This window comes from Nymphaea colorata, unplaced genomic scaffold (genome assembly GCF_008831285.2).
Source record: "Nymphaea colorata isolate Beijing-Zhang1983 unplaced genomic scaffold, ASM883128v2 scaffold0332, whole genome shotgun sequence".
Taxonomy (NCBI): domain Eukaryota; kingdom Viridiplantae; phylum Streptophyta; class Magnoliopsida; order Nymphaeales; family Nymphaeaceae; genus Nymphaea; species Nymphaea colorata.
The window spans coordinates 257-12446 of record NW_022204838.1 but is presented as its reverse complement, the minus strand read 5'-3'; the positions used below and the strand labels follow the sequence as shown (position 1 = coordinate 12446).

The 12190-nt window shown below is 41.2% G+C and overlaps 1 long non-coding RNA gene and 1 pseudogene across 1 annotated transcript; both read right to left on the bottom strand.

The window, feature by feature from the left end:
- Positions 1-2505: 2505 nt before the first annotated feature.
- LOC116244814 (uncharacterized) lies at positions 2506-6228 on the bottom strand. Its single transcript, XR_004170296.2, has 4 exons — positions 5759-6228; positions 3823-4194; positions 3206-3323; positions 2506-3114 (listed from the first exon to the last, which is right to left on the bottom strand). It is a non-coding gene; the product is annotated as an uncharacterized LOC116244814 (long non-coding RNA).
- A 1537-nt stretch (positions 6229-7765) lies between these two features.
- Positions 7766-11767, bottom strand: LOC116244813 (isocitrate dehydrogenase [NAD] catalytic subunit 5, mitochondrial-like; annotated as a pseudogene).
- Positions 11768-12190: the final 423 nt, after the last annotated feature.

Below are 12190 nucleotides of genomic sequence, written 5' to 3'. Positions count from 1 at the left end.
TCAGCAAGTTCTTATAGCAATTCCCAAGTCTCGCGGGAATGTTTCCCCTTCTGTTGTACAGGGTTCATCGCATCTTTTGCGCTCATAGTTAAATGGTCACACATAAATTCTTAAAACTGAACATTATACCGATGCATCATGTTGGTCATGCATTGGTTGTGTCTAACAGTCAACCAGCATCTAATTGACATTTTCAATTTCATGGTAGGGACAGAGCTTCATCAAGTTCTTTGAGCAGTTCCCATGTCTCACGGGACTGTTTCCTCTCTTGTTATAGAGGGTTCATCGCATCTTTTGCAATCATAATTAGATGATTACACATAAACTCCTCAAATTAACTATTATACAAATGCATCATGTTGGCCATGCATTGGTTGTGTCTATGAGTGAGCCAGTTATCTCAATTGCATCTAATTGTCATTTTCAACTTAATGGTAGGGGCGTAGCTTGATCAAGTTCCTTGAGCAGTTCCTAGGTCTCACGAGACTGCTTTCCCTCTTGTTGTAGAGGGTTCGTCACATCTTTTGCACTCATAATAAGATGATCACACATAAACTACTCAAACTAACCATTATACCGATGCATTAAGTTCGTTATGCATCGGTTGTGTCTATTAATCAGTCGTTTCTCTCAATTGCATCTAATTGACATTTTTAACATGATAAAGGGGACGTTGTTTCATCAAGAGCCTTCAGCAGTTCCCAGGTCTCACGGGACTGTTTCCCCACTTGTTGTAGAGGGTTCATCGCATCTTTTGTAAGCGTAATTAGATGATCACACATAATCTTCTAAAACTGACCATTATACCGATGCATCAAATTGGCCATGCATTGGTTGTGTCTATGAGTCAGCCAGTTATCTCAATTGCATCTAATTGACATTTTCAACTTGATGATAGGGACATAGCTTTATCAAGTTCCTTGAGCAGTTCCGAGGTCTCACGGAACTGTTTCCTCTTTTGTTGTAAAGGTTTCATCAGATCTTTGCGCTTCTAACGAGATGATCACACATAAACTTCTAAAAACTGACCATTACAGAGATGCATCAAGTTGGCCGTGCATTGGTTGTATCTATTAGTCGGCCACTTACTTCAATTGCATCTAATTGAGATTTTTAACTTGATGGAGGAGACGTTGCTTCATCGACATCCTTGAGCAATTCCCAGGTCTTACGGGGACTGTTTCCTTTATTGTTGTAGAGGGTTCATCGAGGAAGAAAGGAAGGAGGGAGGAGGAAAGGGGAAGGAGGGAGGAGGAAGAAAGGGAAGGAGCCGGAAGGAGGGAGGAGGAAAGGGGAAGGAGGGAGGAGGAAATGGGAAGGAGGGATCGTGGAAGGAGGAGGAGGGATTGGGCACGATAGTGGAAGGAGGGAGGAGGGAAGGAGGCGGAGGCGGAAGAAGGGAAGGAGGGAGGAGGAGGAAAGGAGGAGGAAGAAAGGGAAGAAGGGAAGGAGGCGGAGGCAGAAGAAGGGGAAGGAGGGATCGTGGAAGGAGGGAGGAGGAAGGAGGGGGAGGGGGAAGAAGGGAAGGAGGGAGGAGAAGAAGGGAAGGGGGAGGAGGAAGAAGGGAAGGAGGAAGGAGGGAGGAGGAAGAAAGGGAAGGAGGCGGAGGCGGAAGAAGGGAAGGAGGCTTTCCCATTTCCACCGATTCTTCCTCCCACGCCATCAAACGCAGAAATTTGTTTTCAGAAAAATAATTCCAAGTTAACAAACACAACATAGTTTTGGAAATGTAGAATTTTATTCTCAAAAACCAATTCCAGAAATAAATTTTTGGAAACTTCTTTCCAGAAACATATTTCTGGCCATCAAACGCTACCTAATGGATAGGTGTAACATTTTGTAGATTCACTGCAAAAGGTTAGAGTGATTATGCTGTCTAGGGTTGTAGGTGTTGAATTATGAGACATTACATGGCCTACCAACCTTTCTCTGCTTGTACTAGTTTTTGACAATACTCTTAAAACTGCAATGTATATAAGACACTGAGTTGAATGAGTATATCTCGTTCCCTGCTTGAATAAGTGTTCAATACATGCTCCAACTAATCTCCAATTTGATTCATCCTTTTGCACCAATAATAGAACATGATGATACCTCAGATATTCCTCATCTCTTGAGTGCTCCCAAAGACATATATGGCGCTCTCTCTTGCATAGATAATGAGGCAGGATGCATAGAATAGTTATTAAGTCTCAAACAAAATTGATTCTTCTTCATCACTTCTCATCATGAATGCCCCCCCTGATGCTCCATCAACCATTTGCCTATGCTTATGAGTCAACTTATCATAAAAAATATTGCACCAATTGTTATTTTGGAATTGATGGTGGGACGTAGCCACATAAGATCCTTGAGTAGTTCCCACATCTCATGGGGTTACTCCCCCTCTTCTTGTAGAAAATTGGTTATAGTATTTCCATATTGGTTCATTTTACCTATGGCAAAGTATATTTTCAAAAACTCTTTATGCATCTCCATATAGTAATTCAACATTACCCAAGGATTTCTTACTCATGTTTTGCCTTTATCTTTCATTGAAAAGGAAATATCTAAAATACAGAACAAGATCTTAAATTTGAATGCTCATGGTAGAGGGATATTATCATATTTATAAAGGCAACTACTGTTACAGCTGGGTAGTATATCTGAAAACTAGAAAAGCCATTTATGAATAGCTGTTGTAATCTGCCTAGACAACGGAAGCTATGGATTTAAAAATTAATTGTCATATGAATGGCAATAAGAAGCAGTAAAGAACTGTACAACAATCAACAGTATTTTCAAGCATGGAATAGAGATAAGCACTAGATCAGAAACAAACAAGCCAAAACTACACAAAACATCTGCAAATAAATGAGGGCAGTCTAAGTTGATCATCAATCAGATGAATGAAAGCAAGGTTCTCCAAACAAAACACAGAATAGACACATGATAAACGTGAAGGACCTTCAGCAACATATTATAGAATATTAACTTCATTTTGGGAAAAAAAGAACCTCACATACCACGTGTACCTTTTCAAACCTCTCAAGAATGATGGGTTTGTTTCCCTTTTCCAGTGCCCTAAGGCCCCATGACTACAAACAACTGCTTACCAACAAGTGGCTCTATCACCTATAACGTACAAATGCTCCATTTAGTTTGACTAGATTGTTTTGCCAAAAACCAATTGTGTTATGATACATATGGAGAGAAAATTCCTGACCTCCCCACCACGTTATGATCTTGGTACTCTTGATGTAGATGATTCCTTCTTCACAGCAAGACCAGCATCTTCAAGATCCGCCCACAACTTTTTGCAAGCTTCAAACAGACCAAGTCCACTGAAATAACAAAATAGGAGACTCCTATGCTTAGGGCAGACGGTGAGAAAGTGACGCAACCAAGAATGATCAATGAACTTGCAATTTCGCTCAATCAGCCCGGGAAATGAAATTTCTCCTATGCTTAGGGCAAACAGCGAGCAAGTGAAGCAAGTAGCGACAACAATGTTGATAGATCGAGAGTAAACTAGAGTTCAAGATCAAGGGACACAGATCAAGAGAAAAACAGTCAGAATGGCCAATCGAGGGAGAGAGGGAGCGGGAGAGTGAGAGAGGTGCACACGCCAATCAGTAGATAAAAAATAAAGAAAGGGACAGATCGAGATCGAGAGACCAAAGAGGAGATTGAACATTAATGGAGATTGAGAGAACGTACTGGAAAAGCAGGGAGAGATAGAGATCTGGAAAACTCCTGCGAAGTAGGGAGCGAGAGATAACAAAATGGGGAGAGATTGGATGAAAATAGGAAATTAGGTTTCTTATAGAAAAAATTGCTCACCTTAACATGCGCTTGTGCTTATGCGGATATTAGGAATGATTCCCCAAACCATGAACCTGGAAACGTCGTGGTGCGATGAGATGTTGCCACCAGTGGTGATGAGGTTGAGGAAGTTGGCCCAACGGAGGACGAGATGCGTGAACTGTAGCAAGATCTGACATTGGCATAGAGACCAAGTTCTTTCCGCAGGGCAAGATTCAATGATCTATGGCCCTTTGCAATCCGTGTAGGCATTGGCCCTTTTAAGCCAACACCATTCCTCCTCACAGATTCTAAACTTTCCCAAGTAAAAAAACTTTGTGTCCTAGGGTCAACTTGGTCACCCACAAAATGTTCTTCCCATTCAATGGGCACTTCAGCAGCATTAAACACCTAAAATAGTGAAAACTAATCCCAGGTCAATCAAGTAATCCATGCACATAGCTACAATCTTTATGGTGAAAACTCAGAAATCCACCGCAAATCATTGGAAAGATAACTCATGCGATAAGGAATCGGACTGATGTGATGGCACGTCAAATATGAAATATCTCAGTCTAGATACTAGAATCCTTTCATCTGAAAACAAATTTCACAGCACCTACCAAATACCTGGAAAAAAATACAACTCCAGCAATGAAAGTAAATAATTTCATCTAAAAATGCTTTTCATCATTTATTCCAAAAATTATTCTCAGAGTTGCCTAAAAAGGTCAGGCACTCCCACAAAAAAATTTCCTGGTATACACATGAACAAGTGCTAGTCGATATTTTGCACGGGTTCTTCCTGATAAAACTTTAGGAAATCATAGGCAATCTACGAGTTTTCTAGTAAAACACCATGTGCAACTAATCATCATCGCACTAACAGGAAAAAACAGAACAAGAACTGTTGCAAGGCACCGAACTAACAACATAAGAGGTAGACCAAACTCCTCATCACAATTTACATGCACTCTCTAACACCTAAGTAACTAGACAATAACTTGAGAAGCCCTCCAGATGCTCTGGATACGTGATAGAGAAAACAGCAAAAGCAATCAGCCATGATGTTTCACCAATCTGCCGAAGCATTTCCTCAACTAGGATCGTGGGCCTTCAGTGTATTGTCTGCAATAACACCCTCGTTCCAAAATGATGCGATACTTCGTTAACAGACAGAGGTGACAACTAACTGTGGTATCTAACTAATGTGCAAAAAATATCAAAAGGAACATAACTGGATACAGGTAGATAACTTATAAAGTTGTGATGCAAGATCATCAGCATACTAATTGTGGACAATATAATGAAAGAGCGCCAAAAAAATTAAAAGAAAATCTCATCGTTTGCAGTTTAATAGGTACCGAGGCAGACAAATAACTCTACCACTTGGATAATGTTCAACAGATTCCGAGATTGGGATCACACACTGTATGGTACGAAATCATAACTTATGACATAAAATTTGAAGCCGACATGGCATGAGAAATTAATTGATCGAATTTCGTTAGAATCAGCTCCATCCGATTATGTAAATCAATTCTCCGCGACAATCGATCAGGCCAATTATGACCGCCTAAACGCACCATACGCGATTCCTTGATCTTAACCAAAAAGCGGTAGGAAGTGTCAAAATTTATCACCGCAAAAATTCTTCAAGAATGACGACGGTGGTTGTTCAAACTGACAAGTAGTGAGGAATCCCCATCAGTGCTCCCAAGTAGCTAGAATACTTTAGGATACTCTTGTTAGGAACCCAACAGGGAAAGAGTAAAGAGTTCTTCTTCAAATTTTCGAGGATTCTAAAAAGCCAAGAAACGAAGACTCTGAAGCTAACAATTCTGTACATAGACGACTAACAGGAATTCAATTGCGATTTTTCGTTGCGAAAACATCGCCGACGGAATATAACAGCGACGATGAGACCTACAGTAAACCAAGAAAGCAAACAGAGGGGCTTTTCTTGGGCACGGACCTGTTTGACGGATTCGGCAATCTCGGGCCCGATGCCATCGCCGGGAAACAGGGTCGCGCGGATGGGAGCGGTAGCAGAAGCGGCGGCGGTGGAGGAGAGGGTGCGGGCTAGGAAAAGCGTCGTCGATTGGCGCCGGAGAGCGCGTCCAAATATGCTAGCAGCCATTGAGAGGAAAACCGATCCTCAATGGCAAAAAAGATCCTCTCTCCCTCTCTCTGGCCGATCGTGGTTCTCCCCACTTCTCTTCTCCTTCTCTCGCCTCCGACGAACCCTGGAAGAAATCAGAAAGGTGACTTCGTCTCTCGCTTTCTTCCGGTGGTGATGAGGTTGAGGAAGTTGACCCAGCAGAGGACGAGATGCGCAAAGACGTGGCGGTTTTGGAGGATGACAACAATCTCTCCCAATCCCTTTGCAAAACACTCTCGAAGCCCTCACTCTCTCCCGTCTCCTCCAAAAATTTCGTGGCGTATTTCCCTTCGAGTCATAGCGATCATTGTTTCTGTGGGACAAAATTTTTGCCAAACCATGATGAGAGCAGAGAACAGAAAGAGCAAATGATGATGAGAGCAGAAAGAGCAAATGAAGCACAGAAAAAACAGAAAGAGCGAATGGAAGAGGGAGGAAACTTACAGTCTTACTCCACCACCAGAGGCAAGTAGCGAATTCTGAAGGATGAACTGCGACAACCCACGCACCCAATCTGCATCTTCCTCCATCGTCCGCCCCATCGACGATTCGGCCTCGCTCCCGTCAAGAGAGAGCGAGAGAGGCTTTCCAAACTCGGCAGGAAAAGGAAAGCCTTCTTAAACGGTAACGGTTGAGAAGTTTGTTTCTTGAACTTTTTTTATAACTTTTGTACATAACTTCAAATTCCGAAGACGCAAATACAAAATATTAAATCATCGCGGCTAAATCGTCACCCAAAGCGAGAAAATAAATCCGATCCAGTGCTTTATTTTTTATTCATTAATTAATGAGTTACCGATAATTATTGTGGAACAAGTTTATGAATCGGTATTTGACCGGTGTTTGGGTAGGTGTCTCGGTTTCAAGAATTGGGTTGGAGAGACATCTCGTTTCAAGAACCGGGTCGGGAGACAACTCGGTTTCAAGAACTGGGTTGGGGAAGCATCTTGGTTTCAAGAACCGGGTTGGAGGTGTATTGGTTTCAAAAACCCGTGGAGAGACAACTCGGTTTCTAGAACGGGTTGGGAAGGCATCTCCATTCAAGAACCGGGTTGGAGAAAACGTATCGGTTTCAAGAACCGGGTCAGGGAGGCATCTCCGGTTTCAAGAACCAGGTTGGGAGACAACTCAGTTTCAAGAACCGGGTCGGGGAGCGTATCGGTTTCAAGAACCGGGTCGAGGAGACATCTCCGGTTTAAGAACTGGGTGGAAAGGCGTCTCGGTTTCAAAAACCGAATTGGAAAGGCCTCCTTTTGAAAGTTTCACCTAAAACTATGGCGTGCCAATGCGTCGAAGTGAAGAGGCCAGAAACTGATTTTGTTTTCGACTTTCACCACATGTTTCTTACCATTTGCAAAGGGAAGTACTGCACGATGTTTAAAACGTGCAATTACACCAACCCACTTAATTACCGTTCCTTCATATCCGGAGTCAAATTTACACGTGAGAATCAAGAGTGTCATCGACATTTCCGGAAGAACTTTTTCCTGTAAGGCTTGGGCGAAAGAATTCAATAGGTAATCGAACCCGAACTCTGTAAGCAAAAAAATGAGCACTTTTAAGTTAAGTTTGTAAAATAGAACACGTTTCTTTACTTCCTAGGACATATTATTCATCTTTAACCCAATGAGCCTGTTTTACAAGTTGAAGCAACTTCCCTGCAAACCAAATATGGACAAGATCTTATGGCCACGGCATCCATTAGAAGACGAAAATTTGTTAGCGATATGTGCCATGCAACCAATAATTTTTATTCTCTGTAGGCAGTGGAAAACTATCTAGACAGGTAGAAGGAAGGTGAACAAAATATATCTGACCCAATAATTCAGTAATAATATCACAATAGAGATCACCAGCCCAATGGTTTGTTGGATAAGATTGATCTCCAAGCATCAAAATAAATTTAAAAGAAGAAAAAAAAGTGAGGGTAGCAAAATGGGTCATTACAGCATAAAAGAAATTACTGGGCATGCAATCTTATTAACCCTCAAGGACATCGTTCCCGCAAGCCCATATCCACTAGAAGTCTAGAATGAGAGAAGTTGGCTGGGCCAAATTATTCAAAAAAAAAAACCAGCCATTCTGACCATTTTTGTGAGCTCTCAAAGGTTGTTGCAAACTGCCTCTGTGAATTCGGATGTTGTTGCAGTGCCCCCAAGATCACGAGTCCTGTGATTTCCATCTGCAATGGTCCTGAGGATGGCTTCATGAATTCTGTCGCTTTATCATTGAGACCCAAATGCCGCAACATGGATACTGAACTCAAGAGTAGGCTGTAGGATTTGCAAGGTTCTGCACTCGTCCAAGCAAACAAACAAAATGATAATTATGTCTTCTTCATAACGTCACAAAAATTATGCCAAAACTTTGAGAAGACCAAAAGGTGACAACTGACAAGTGGGCAGACTAACACCAACGGGGTAACTGAAATTTTACTAAAAGCTGCAAGATTCCTTGATAACATTAAAATGACTCGATTATGAACAGCTGTGCGAGCTGCAGTACTCCTAAACTCAATACATTGGACATGGTCCTCTATGAATGTATTCAAATCGGAGGTGAAGATAAGACATACACAAATTAAATCACTTGATCTTGCGAAACAACTTCAGAATATGTGAGGTGTCATGGACAGCCTAAGGCAGCCTAAGTCAAGAACTAATTCTGCAGAGATTTGAAATGTAGCAACAGCGAGACACAAAAACCAATGTGATGAGATGAAACTGGCTAATACATAGGCATGTACATCTACAGAGTTCTCACCTTGCCAGCAATGTCAGGAGCTGAACCATGCACAGCTTCAGCCAGTGCAATACCACCCTCACCATATTACAGCTGAAAAAGAAACAAATGAGACTGGTATTTGCAACTCTGGAGCAGATAATGTTGAAAAATATGTACCTTGGCGTCAAACCCAATCCTCCAATCAATCCAGCACAAAGATCACTGATAATGTCTCCATAAAGGTTTGGCATCACCAACACATCAAAAAGAAGGATTTCTCACAAGCTGAACATACAGATCACTGGATTAATGTTTATTTTAAAACACACAATGAAAGTGTCCGCTCAACTCAGAGTAACTAAGGTACAATGCAAATTTGACAAATTGGAAATACAATTGTAAGAAACTAAGAGATGGCTTATGAAAAATAAGCAAATATGCAGTATATAAATAGCGTGTGAACATTTTTGTTCTCATCATCATAGAATTAGTAACAACATATAGCGTACCCATCATACAGCAATTATCAATGATGACTTCCTCATAATTGATCTCTGGATACTTTTCTGCTACCTGCTCGGCAGCACCTGCAACCGAAAGAGAATGGAAAGCTAAGTGAGATCAAAGAAGAGAAATCATCATCTCGGAAATGGAAAGCAAGTATAAATGTACCTTGAGAAAAAGTTCCATCAGTCTTCCTCATAATGTTGGCTTTGTGTATGGCAGAAACTTTTTTCTTCCATGGGTTTTAGCATAGTGGAAAGCATATCTGCTACTCTCAGACTAGCTTGTCTGGTAATGATTTTGATACTTTCAACAACTCCTCTAACAACCTGATTACAAAACAAAAAAACTAACTGAAAAGCTCGAAAAAGAGGGCAAGAGAAGACAAGAGACAGCCATTGCTCAACAAAATTACCTGATGCTCCAGGCCACTGTACTCGCCTTCCGTGTTCTCACGAATTGTCACAAGATCAACATTATCATATCGGGTTTTGTAGCCAGGGAGGCTGTAGCAAGGTCTGACATTGGCATAGAGACCAAGTTCTTTCCGCAAGGTAAGATTCAATGATCTATGGCCCTTTGCAATCGGTGTAGCCATTGGCCCTTTTAAGCCAACACCATTCCTTCTCACAGATTCTAAACTTCCCAAGTCAAAAAACTTTGTGTCCTAGGGTCAACTTGGACACCCACAAAATGTTCTTCCCCATTCAATGGGCACTTCAGCAGCATTAAACACCTAAAATAGTGAAAACTAATCCCAGGTCAATCAAGTAATCCATCCACATAGCTACAATCTTTATGGTGAAAACTCAGAAATCCACCGCAAATCATTGGAAAGATAACTCATGCAATAAGGAATGGGACTGATGTGATGGCATGATCAAATATGAAATATCTCAGTCTAGATACTAGAATCCTTTAATCTGAAAACAAATTTCACAGCACCTTCCAAATACCTGGAAAAAATACAACTGCAGCAATGAAAGTTAATAATTTCATTTAAAAATGCTTTTATTCATTTATTCCACAAATTATTCTTAGATTTACCCAAAAGGTCAGGCCACTCCCACAAAAAAAAATTCCTGGTATACACATGAACACGTGCTAGTTGATATTTTGCACGGGTTCTTCCTGACAAATTTTAGGAAATCATAGGCAATCTAGGAGATTTCTAGTAAAACACCATGTGCAACTAATCATCATCGCACTAACAGGAAAAACAGAACAGAACTGTTGCAAGACACTGAACTAACAAAATAAAAGGTAGACCAAACTCCTCATCAGATTTACATGCAATCTCTAACACCTAAGTAACTAGACGATAACTTGAGAAGTCCTCCAGATGCTCTGGATACGTGATAGAGAAAACAGCAAAACAATCAGCCATGATGTTTCACGAATCAGCCAAAGCATTTCCTCAACTAGGATCGTGGCTTTCAGTGCATTGTCTGCACTAACACCCTCATTCCAAAATGATGCGCTACTTTGTTAACAGAAAGAAGTGACAACTAACTGTGGTATTCAACTAATGTGCAAAAATATCAAAAGGAACATAAATTGATACAGGTAGATAACGTATAAAGTTGTGATGCGAGATCATCAGCATACTAATTCGTGGACAATAGAATCAAAGAGCGCCAAAAAGATTAAAAGAAAACCTCATCGTTTGCAGTTTCATAAGTACCAATGCAGACAAATAACTCTACCACTTGGATAATGTTCAACAGATTCCGAAACTGGGATCACACACTGCATGGTAAGAAATCATAATCTATGCCTTAAAATTGAAGCCGACATGCCATGAGAAATTAATTGATCGAATTTCGTTAGAATCAGCTCCATCTGATTATGTAAATCAATTCTCTTACGACAATCGATCAGGCCAATTATGACCGCCTAAACGCACCATACGCGAATTCTGATCTTAACCAAAAAGCGGTAGAAGTGTCAAAATTGATCACGGCAAAAATTCTTCAAGAACGACGACTGTGTTGTTCAAACTGACAAGTAGTGAGGGATCCCCAGGACCCCATCAATGCTCCCAAAGTAGCTAGAATACTTTAGGATACTCTTGTTAGAACCCAACAGGGAAAGAGTAAAGGTTCTTCTTCAAATTTTCGAGGATTCTAAAAAGCCAAAGAACGAAGACTCTGAAGTTAACAATTCTGTACATAGACGACTAACAGGAATTCAATTGCGATTTTTGTTTGCGAAAACATCACCGACGGATAAATCAGCGACGATGAACCTACAGTAACCAAGAAAGCAAACAGAAGGGCTTTTCTTGGCACGACCGTTTGACGGATTCGGCAATCTCGGGCCCGATGCCATCGGCCGGGAACAGGGTCGCTCGGATGGGAGTGGGCAGAAGCGGCGGCGGCGGAGGAGAGGGTGCGGGCTAGGAAAAGCGTCGTCGATTGGCGCCGGAGAGCGCGTCCAAATATGCTAGCAGCCATTGAGAGGAAAACCGATCCTCAATGGCAAAAACGATTTCTCTCCCTTTCTCTGGCCGATCGTGGTTCGCCCCACTTCTCTTCTCCCTCCCTTGCCTCCGACGAACCCTGGAAGAAATTAGAAACCTTTCTTCCTCCGTCGCCTTCTTCGCGAACTTTTTTTATTCGAGATGTGGTCAATCTTTTTGCCCAAATTCAAAAAATAGCCTCACATTTTCTCTATATTTTTAATATGGGGCATATTTTTTTTATGCCAACTGCCAAACAACCATCTTAAAGAATTCCACCATTCAAAATAATGATCTATCGTTCTTTATCTTTACAAAATATGCATTTTAATGTATAATGTTCATGATCAGGTTATCCGAGCAGGTTATTTGTTGACGTTAACATGGCTCGAAGGAGACGCATTTTGCAAGGTCCCTCCCTCTTATTTCACCATAAATAATGATATAAGATTAGGCTCCTCATTGTCCCTTACAAGAAATCGAATACATAGTTTCGCGGTCGGTAATAGAACCATAATAATTTGCCCTTATGGAAGTTACGCGCACCGGGTCAATGA